Source organism: Ornithorhynchus anatinus, chromosome 11, assembly GCF_004115215.2.
Source record: "Ornithorhynchus anatinus isolate Pmale09 chromosome 11, mOrnAna1.pri.v4, whole genome shotgun sequence".
NCBI classification, from domain to species: Eukaryota; Metazoa; Chordata; class Mammalia; order Monotremata; family Ornithorhynchidae; genus Ornithorhynchus; species Ornithorhynchus anatinus.
The window spans coordinates 53,195,950-53,205,163 of record NC_041738.1 but is presented as its reverse complement, the minus strand read 5'-3'; the positions used below and the strand labels follow the sequence as shown (position 1 = coordinate 53,205,163).

General features: G+C 48.7%; 1 long non-coding RNA gene across 1 annotated transcript; it reads right to left on the bottom strand.

Moving 5' to 3' along the window:
• Positions 1 to 625: 625 nt before the first annotated feature.
• LOC120638677 lies at positions 626 to 2,636 on the bottom strand. Its single transcript, XR_005660528.1, has 2 exons — positions 2,570 to 2,636; positions 626 to 845 (listed from the first exon to the last, which is right to left on the bottom strand). It is a non-coding gene; the product is annotated as an uncharacterized LOC120638677 (long non-coding RNA).
• Between the last annotated feature and the right edge of the window lie 6,578 nt (positions 2,637 to 9,214).

The window sequence follows — 9,214 nt, the reverse complement described above, 5'->3', positions numbered from 1 at the left end:
CTTGTCTGCTGTGTGACCTTAGGCAAGTCACTTTACTTCTCTTTACCTCAGTCACCTCATCTGTAAAATGGGGAATAAGACTGTGAGCCCTGGGTGAGACAGGGACTCTGTCCAACCCAATTTGCTTGTATCCACCCCAGTGCTTAGTCCAGTCCCTGGCACATACTAAGCACTTAACAAATAGCATAGTAGTTATTATTATTATTATTCTGCTTCTCATGCTGCTTAAGTTGTTGGGTATATAGACTGACATATAAATAAATGGTGGAGGCGGGAGTGAATGCAGCAGTATGTAGTTTTTCCTTTCTTGCCTTCTATATGTAAATTACTTTGCATATTATCCCCCCCTCCCCCCCCCCCCGGTTAGATCGCAAGCTTCTTATGGGTAGGGATCAATTCTGCTAATTTTGTTGTATCGCCCAAGTGCTTAGTAGAGTGCTCCGAACATCGGAGGCGCTCAATCAATTCTATCGATCGCTTGAAGGAGGAAACCCAATGGGTGCCCCCCCACCCCTTCCTCCAGAGTCAGTCCGCAGTTGGAAATGAGAAATCAAGGGCAGACTTTCAGAGCCCCTGCCTGTTTGCCATGTGGTTTCCGGCGCAAAGACTGAAGGAAACAATTTGCTGACTTGTAGGACCCTCGTGGATTGCAAATCATATCCCCCGCTCCGCTCCCCCCAGCCTTCGTCCGCTCCCAAGGCGATCCAATACCACCACGCTCTCGGCCACAGAGAACCGAGGAAGGCCGCGAGATGGGTCCAGAAGAGGGATGGAGTTGGGAAATTAATATAATATTTGTTCAGGATTGATTTCAAGCTTCAGTCCCGGCTGCCAGGGAGACCCATCTGTTTAAAACGATCAGACACTAATTACCCAGAGCTCTAACACAATAGCTGGATTGAGCGTTGATGTCCTGATACCTCCGACACCCACACATCATTTTCAATTTCACATTGTTATTTGTTTGGAAAGGAGAGACAACGAGCACGTCCATCTGACAGATAACATCGGCCTGGCAGGACAGCAGGCGGGAAGTCCCTGGCCAAGGCAGGTCAAGAATTCCAGCACCTCTGATTGGGCCTCCAATAGGTCATATGGTCCAACTCCCTGCCTCCGGACAGAACTCGCCCCGACTTGCTTCCTTTGCTCTTCCCCCCGTCCCAGACCCACAGCACTTACGTACATAGCTGCAATTTTATTTATTTATATTGATATCTGCCTCCCCACCACTAGACTGTAAGCTCATCATGGACAGGGAATGTGATTGTTTAATGTTGCATCGTACTCTTTGAAGCGCTTAGTACAGTGCTCTGCATGCAGTAAGTGCTTATTAAATACAATTGAATGAAGAACAGTCCCATCATCCATCTGGAACAGTCTGCAGGGCTCCTTGGGCTTGGATTGGACTAAGCCCACCCAGAAAAGCTTTAGAGACAGGTCTTGGGAGGATACTCTCTCACCCTTGTAAGGTGATCCTATTGGAAAGAGTGAGGAGATTTGGGTTCGAGTTCTACCTCTGACTTGGCTTGCTGGGTGATCCTAGACAAGCCACTTCACCTCTTGTGGACCTCAGTCCTTGTTTGAAAAATGGGGGATAATGAGGCCTGCCTTTCCCTACCTCTCCAAGATGTTGTGAGGGCAAACAGAAATAATGGATGTGAAAGTACTGTACCAAATCTAACCAATTATTATTTTGAATAGTACCTTGAAGGAGCCTGGCCTTGTGGATCGCACCCAGGGCTGGGAGTGGGGCCACCCGGTTTCTAATCCCTGCTCTTTCACTTGACCGCTGGGTGACCCCTCTAGACTGTAAGCTCCCTGTGGGCAGAAAATGTGACTTTTACATTGTTATATTGTACTCTCTCAACTGTTTAGTATAGTGCTTCCCACACAGTAAGTGCTTAATAAATACGGTTGACTGATTGACTCTAGGTAAGGTCCTCGTTCTCTGAGACTCGGTTTCCTCATCTGTAAAATGGGGCTTCAGTACCTGTTCATCCTCATGCTGAGACTGTGAGCCCCATGGTCGGGAGGAACTAGTTCCCAACTGATTATCCGGTATCTACCCAGTGCTTAGCCCAGTGCTTGACACTTTCATTCATTCAGTGGCATTTATTGAGTGCTTACTGTATGGAGAGCACTGTACTAATGCTTGGGAGAGTATAATATAGCAATAAACTGACACATTCCCTGCCCACAGTGAGCTTACAGTCTAAAGGGGACGAGGCACGTAATAAGGGCACAAGGTATGCCCTTAACGGTTACACTGAGAAGCAGCATTGCTGAAGGGTTAGAGCCCAGGCCTGGGAGTCAAAAGGTCATGGGTTCTAATTCCTGTACTGCCACTTATCTGCTGTGTGAGCTGGGGCAAGTCACTTCACTTCTCTGTGCCCCAGTTACCTCATCTGTAAATGGGGATTGAGACTGTGAGCCCCACAGGGGACAGGGACAGTGCCCGACTCAATTTGGGCCCACAGCGCTTAGTACAGTGCCTGGCACATAGTAAGCACTTAAATCCCATAATTATAATTATTAGTAGTATACCCCAATTATTACCATGTCCCCTTACCTCCATTCCGGCCCCACGTGTCTGGAGCCTGTTCCACACTCCCCTGCCACAGGCAGCTCCATGGCTGGCATCCCAGTGTTCTCACCCCATTGTTGTCTCTCGGCCTCCGGCCAATCCTCCTCACCCGACCGAGGGTGGAACGGTACCAACTCACAGATGCCCTCTGAGCTCAGGGGGCCCCTGCTCTAGAACACCTTGACCGGAAGCCCTTGGGCCCTCCCCAACATCGAGGGGGGCAGAATCAACCCTCTCTGAGCTCTAGGGGAGGTGTGGGGTGGTTGGAGGGGCTGCCTCTGACCCCCGTTTGGATCCCCGATCCAGCCAACTAGCAGGATTGTGGCCGGGGTGGAATCTGCTTGTCGGCCTGGGCTTGCAGGGCGCTTGGATCCTCATATAGGGGCCGGGATTGTTGATCCCCCTCCCCCTCACCCCGAAACAACCTCCTGCACATGATCTTGGCTCGGACCTTCTAGATCCGGTGGTGGAGATGCAGCCTCACCTGATTGCTCAAATCGCCAAGTGGAGCCTCAAGCGTTTGTTTTTTCTTGTGGTATTTGTTAAGTGCTTACTGTGTACCAGTCCCTCTACTAAGCGCTGAGGTGGATACAAGCAAACCGGGCTGGTTACAGTCCCTGTCCCATGTGGGGCTCACGATCTCAATCCCCTCTGTACAGATGAGGTAACTGAGGCACAGAGAAGTGAAGTGCTTGCCCAAGGTCACACAGCAGACAAGTGGCGGAGCCAGGATTAGAACCCAGGTCCTTCGGACTCCCAGGCCCAAGCTCTATACACTAGGCCATGCTGCTTCTCATCTCCCCAGAATTAGAGATGGGCTAGTACTGCAACAGGAATGGTCGAGTTCAGACACTAGGAAGCACTGCCCCCTAGCCAAGAGGTGGATGGATTGATTTCTCTGAAAAGCGTTAAGGAGAGGAGAGAGCTCCCTTTGCTCCACCTCCTGATACCCTACGCAGATGGGTTAGGGGTAGCCCCAGTAATTGTTAAACGCCATGTGCCAAGCACTGTGATGGGCACTGGGACAGATGCAAGGTAATTAGAGAGGCAGCGAGGCCAGTGAGAAGCAGCATGGCCTAGTGGATAGAGAACGGGCCCATCCAACCTGATTAGCTTGTGTCTTCCCCAGTGCTTAGTACCGTGCCTGGCACAGAATAACCCCAATAGGAACAAAACAATACAGGTATTTCATCCCCATTTTACGGATGAGGAAACTGAGGTCCGGAGAAGTGATGTGATCTGCCCACAGTCACGTGCCAGAGAGTGGCAGAGGCTGGATTAGAATTCAGGTCTCATTAAATCATTTATTCATTTATATTTATTGAGCGCTTTCGGTGCGTGGAGCATGGTACGAAGCACTTGGGAGAGTACAGAACAGCAATAAACAGACACATTCTCTGCCCACAATGAATTTACAGTTTAGAGGGGGAGACAGATATTGATATAAATAAATAATTTACAGATATATCCATAAGTGCTTTGGGGCTGGGAGGGGGGGATGAATAGAAGGAGCAACTCAGAGTGACACAGAGGGGAGTGGGGGAAGAGAAAAGGGCTTAATCAGGGAAGGCCTCTTGGAGGAGATGTGCCTTCAATAAGGCTTTGGGGGTGGAGGAAAGAGTCCTAGTTTGTGGGATTTGAGGAGGGAGGGCATTCCAGGCCAGAGGCAGGATGTGGGTGAGTGGTCAGTGGCGAGACAGGTGAGATAGAGGTAGAGTGTGAAGGTTCTGTGACCCTCAGTCCTGTGTTTAGGGGGAAGTGGTCCCCTGGCCAGGTGCTGGAGCCTGAGTGGCCCCCCACCCCACCCCTACTGCCCCCAGCCCCCCATACCAAGTCCCCGGCATCAGCATGGCCCGGCTCAGCAGGGCTGCAGTAATCCAACCTCATTTCTTCTGCCTTCACCAGAGGGGGCCCCGCCAGGCGGTGCTCGGGCCCGGCTGGCTCCGGGCAGGGGGATGCCAGGTGCAGGAAACAGCTGAATGGCACGATGGCGCGGGGGTGGATAATCCAGAGGAAATGCTCATTGCGACAGAGGGAGATCTGAATCCCCCAAACAATCCTGAGCGGGGAAAGGAGAGAGGGAGAGAAATGAAACAGGAAACAACAACGAAGTGGAAATCAGGTGCCAGAAGAGGAGGGAAGAGACGGGCGGTGGGGAGGTGGTCATGCCCGAGGGTGGAGATGGGAGGGGGCTGAATCTTAGTGGGGGCTCCTGTCTGAACCTGAGGGTTAGGTTGCTCTGGCAGAGTCAGTCAGTCAATCCCATTTATAGAATGCTAAACTGGGTGCATAGCACTGTACTAAGCATTTGAGAGTTGACAACAGAACAATATAACAGACACATCCCATGCCCACAATGAGCTTATAGTCTAGAATGGGAGAGGGCAGGACCCTGGCATCTTCTGTGCTTTGGGGAAAGGCAGCTAAGGGCAGCATGGCTTAGTGGAAAGAACCTGGGCCTGGGAGTCAGAGGTCCTGGGTTCCAATCCTGGCTATGCCTGCTGTGTAACCTCAAGCAAGTACTTCACTTCTCTGTGCCTCAGTTACTAAATCTGTAAAATGGGGATTCAATCCTACAGCCTCCTATCTAGACTGTGAGCCCCTTGTGGGACAGGTACTGTGTCCAAGTTGATGATCTTGGATCTACCCCAGCACTTAGTAGAGTGCTTGGCATATAGTAAGCACTTAGCTTCCATGAAAGAAAAAAGCCATAACCTGGGAGCCAGAAAACCTGGGTTCTGGTCCTGGCTCTTCCACTGGCCTGCTGTATGACCTCAAAATGGTCTGGGCCTCAGCTTCCTCCCAGACAGATCTGTGTCTGGCCAATCTGGACTCATTTCCAGGGGAGGAGATTCCTTCAATGAGCTACTCCAGTGCTTAGCAACGGTATAATCAAGAAGTCCTTTATCTGGAGCCTAAGTCCCTTTTAGGGTAATGGAGTTTAGACCATCTGTGCCCGCTTCAGTGGAGAGGGAGAAAAGTGCCTTTATAGATCTAGTCCCCAAGCTCTGGGGTTGGGTGGGATTTTGAGGGTCATCTAGGCCATCCCCCTGCCTCCAGGTAGTCCGGCTCTGGACGCACCTTTTCATCAGTCTAGGGTCTCCAGCCTGCCTTATTCTTTTCAAGGGATTTGTGCCCCTGTCCTCCGGGGCCTGGTGACCCAGGGAGAGGAATGGTGGATGGGTAGTGATGCCACGAGCAGAGGATGACACCTTTCTCTTCTGCCCTGCCTGTCCTGAGAACTTCTATCATTCAATCATATTTATTGAGCTCTTACTGTGCACAAAGCACTGTACTGTTTGGGAGAGTACAGTAGAACAATAAACACACACAATCCCTGCCCATATCAAATTTACAGCCCAACATAATAATGATAATTATGGTATTTGTTAAGTACTTACTATGTGCCAGGCACTGTAATAACAGCTGGGATGAAAGAAGCAAATTGAGTTGGACATGGTCCCTGGCCCATGTGAGGCTCATGGCCTCAATCCCCATTTTATGGATGAGGTAACTAAGGAACAGAGAAGTGAAGTGATGTGCCCAAAGTCACACAACAGACAAGTGGTGATGCCAACATTAGAACCCATGACCTTCTGACTCCCTGGTCCTTCCTCTATCTACTATGCCAGCAGCTTCTCAATCTAGAGAGTGTTCTGAGAGTTGTGACGTCCTGGTGAACTCAGCCTCCACCATGCTGACTTCCATGATTAATTTCCACCTCCTTAAGCAGCGACAACCCTACAGCCACCCCGAATAGGTATATATATCTGAATATTCACTTATTTATCCACAGCTCATCTTTTTTTTTCTTGTAGTATCTGAAGGGCTTACTATGTGCCGCACTGTACTAAGCGCTGGGTGGAATCAAGCTTATCAGGTTGGACACAGCCCCTGTCCCACACGGGGCTCACAGTCTTAATCTCCGTTTTACAGATGAGAGAAGTGAGGTCCAGAGAAGCGAAGTGATTTGTCCAAGGTCACACAGTAGACAAGTGGCGGAGCTGGGATTAGAACCCAGGTCCTTCTGACTCCCAAGCCTGTGCACTCTCCACCAGAGTACTCTGCTTCTCATACACAATCCTTTTGAATGCCTCAGTTTCCTGGTCTTTCCTGGTACTTCCTCCTGCTTCCGCTATTGGCAAATTCAGTGGTCTCCTCCATTAAATTAGAAGTCTTTCGAGAGCAGTTACTGTGTCTTCTGCTTTAATTCCATTCTCCCAAGAAGGCCCTTGTTCAGTGCTCAGTTAGGCCTCAATAGGTAGTTAATAAATACCATTGATGGCTTGACTGATTGATTGATTGGGAGCAGCAACACTTAGTGGAAAGAACACAGGCACGGGAATCAGTGGACCTGGGTTCTAATCCCAGCTCGGCCGTGTGCTTGCTGGGTGACCTTGGGCAAGTCACTTCACGTTTCTGTCCCTTGGTTGCCTTATCTGTAAAATGAGATTCAATGCCTGTTCTTCCTCTTGCTTAGACTGTAAGTTCTATGTGAGATAAACTGGTTCTGACCTGATTTTCTCGTCTTCCCCAGTGCTTAAAACAGTGCTTGACACATAGCAAGTGTTTAACAACAGCCACAATTATTATTATAGTTATTATTATTATTGTTGTTATTAGAGAAATGACCTGAGTTTTCCTGTGCATGCCGAGAATCCCATCTTGTCTGGAAACGGAGTCGGCATTTTGGAAAGTCTGTCAGGCTGCATTGCTGCTATTTTAAGTGGGTCAGTAGGAAACCTCTTTAAATCCCACATCCAGCAGTAGGAAAAGTTCAGTTTTGTACACTTTAACTACTTCCTTGGGAGGCAGTATGGCCTAGCAGAAAGTGCATGGGACTGGAAGTCAGAAGAGCTGGGTTCTAGCCTCAACTCTGCCACTGCCCTGCTGGGTGACACTGGGTAAAAGTCACTTGACCTCTTTGGACCTTAGTTTCCTCATCTGTGGAACGTGAGTTCGTTGCGGGCTGGGAACGTATCTGCCAACTTCATTGTTTCGTACTCTCCCAAGAGCTTAGGGCAGTGCTTTGCACAGAATAAGTGTTCAATAAATACCACTCTTGATGATGATGGTGATGGTGTGGAAATGGGAGTAAGATATTGCTGAGACTGACACCTGGTTTAATCTCCTGACCTTGTATCTACTCCACGCTTAGCACACAGTGAATGCTTAATAAATGCCAGAATTATTTCTTGACTAAGAGGCAGGAACCCATTTTGCAATGCAAAAATTTGGTTTGATTCGATGATGTGGTCAATTCCCCAATGCTGACTCTACTGCATGGCTCTAGGGTTTACCAGAATTTGGCTTATTCCCTGTGCAAATTCCATCTTATCTGGAAAATTTGGTAGGGGTTGGAAAGTTTGCCCTGCTGTGGAATATGCACCAATGTGAGATCTCTTGGCCGCCCAGTTCCAGAGGCAGAAGTATTTCAGTTTTGCCCCCTTCATGCCACTTTTCTAGCTAGAACACAGAAGCCTAGCTGCCATTTTCAGAAATTTGGGAGGTAGCAATAGTATTTATTAAATGTTTACTGTGTGAGAGCACTGTTTTAAGCCCTGGAAGAGAGTGCACAGATGGGAATTAGAGAACACACAGATGGGATTTACGTATTACTATTAATACTACTCTGGAATTTGTTAAAGGTTTCCTATGTACTGAGACTGGGGTAGATACAAAGTTATCAGATTGGGCACAGGCTTCCTACCATACGGGGTTTACAATCTATTTGCCCCCATTTTGCAGATGGGGAAACTGGGGCCCAGAGAGGTCAGGAGACTTGCCCAAGTTCCCACAGCAGGGCATTGGTAGAACATTGGCTATTAGATTCCGGCTCTCTGGGTTTCCTGTCCTGTGTTCTTTCCACTGGAACATGCTGGGCAGAGCCCAAAATTTGGAAATCTCTTTCCCTGACTTGTAGAAGCAGCCTGCTTTTTCCCTCAGAGGATTCCATCTTGTTGGGGAAGAGAGGAGTGAGGGGGCTGTTTTGGAATGTTTCTTAATCTGCCTTTAAGATGGGGAATGGAGGCCCATGTCCAGAGTCAGGAAAACTTGGGTTCTGTATACCTACACTACTTACTGAGCCTCTAAGGCAGGTGCTCACTGTACAAATCTGTTGAGATATGGATCGAGTGGGTTATACTATATTACTTGTTTCCACACATATGTTCTTCACGTTAAAAAAAACTGATGGTGAAATTAGCCTGTGGATGGGTTTGTAGATGAAAAGGTCAATGAGACCCTCACAATCAATCCATCAATCAGTGCTACTTATTGAGCACTTGTGCAGAGCACTGTACTAAGCACTTGGGAAGGTATAATATAATAGAGTCAGTAGGCATGATCTCTGCCCATACACTTCCTTGAAGAACTCATTTGCTCCCATGGCTTCAAATACCACCTCTTTGTGGAAGATACCCAAATCTACACCATCAGCCCCGATCTCTCTCCCTCTCTGCAGTCTTGCATTTCCTCTTGCCTTCAAGACATCTCTACTTGGATGTCTTCCCATCACCTCAAGCTTAACATGTCCAAAACAGAACTCTTTATCTGCCCACCCAAACTCAGTCCTCCCCGTGACTTTCCCATCAGTGTAGTCAGTACCACCATTCTTCCCATCTCACAAGC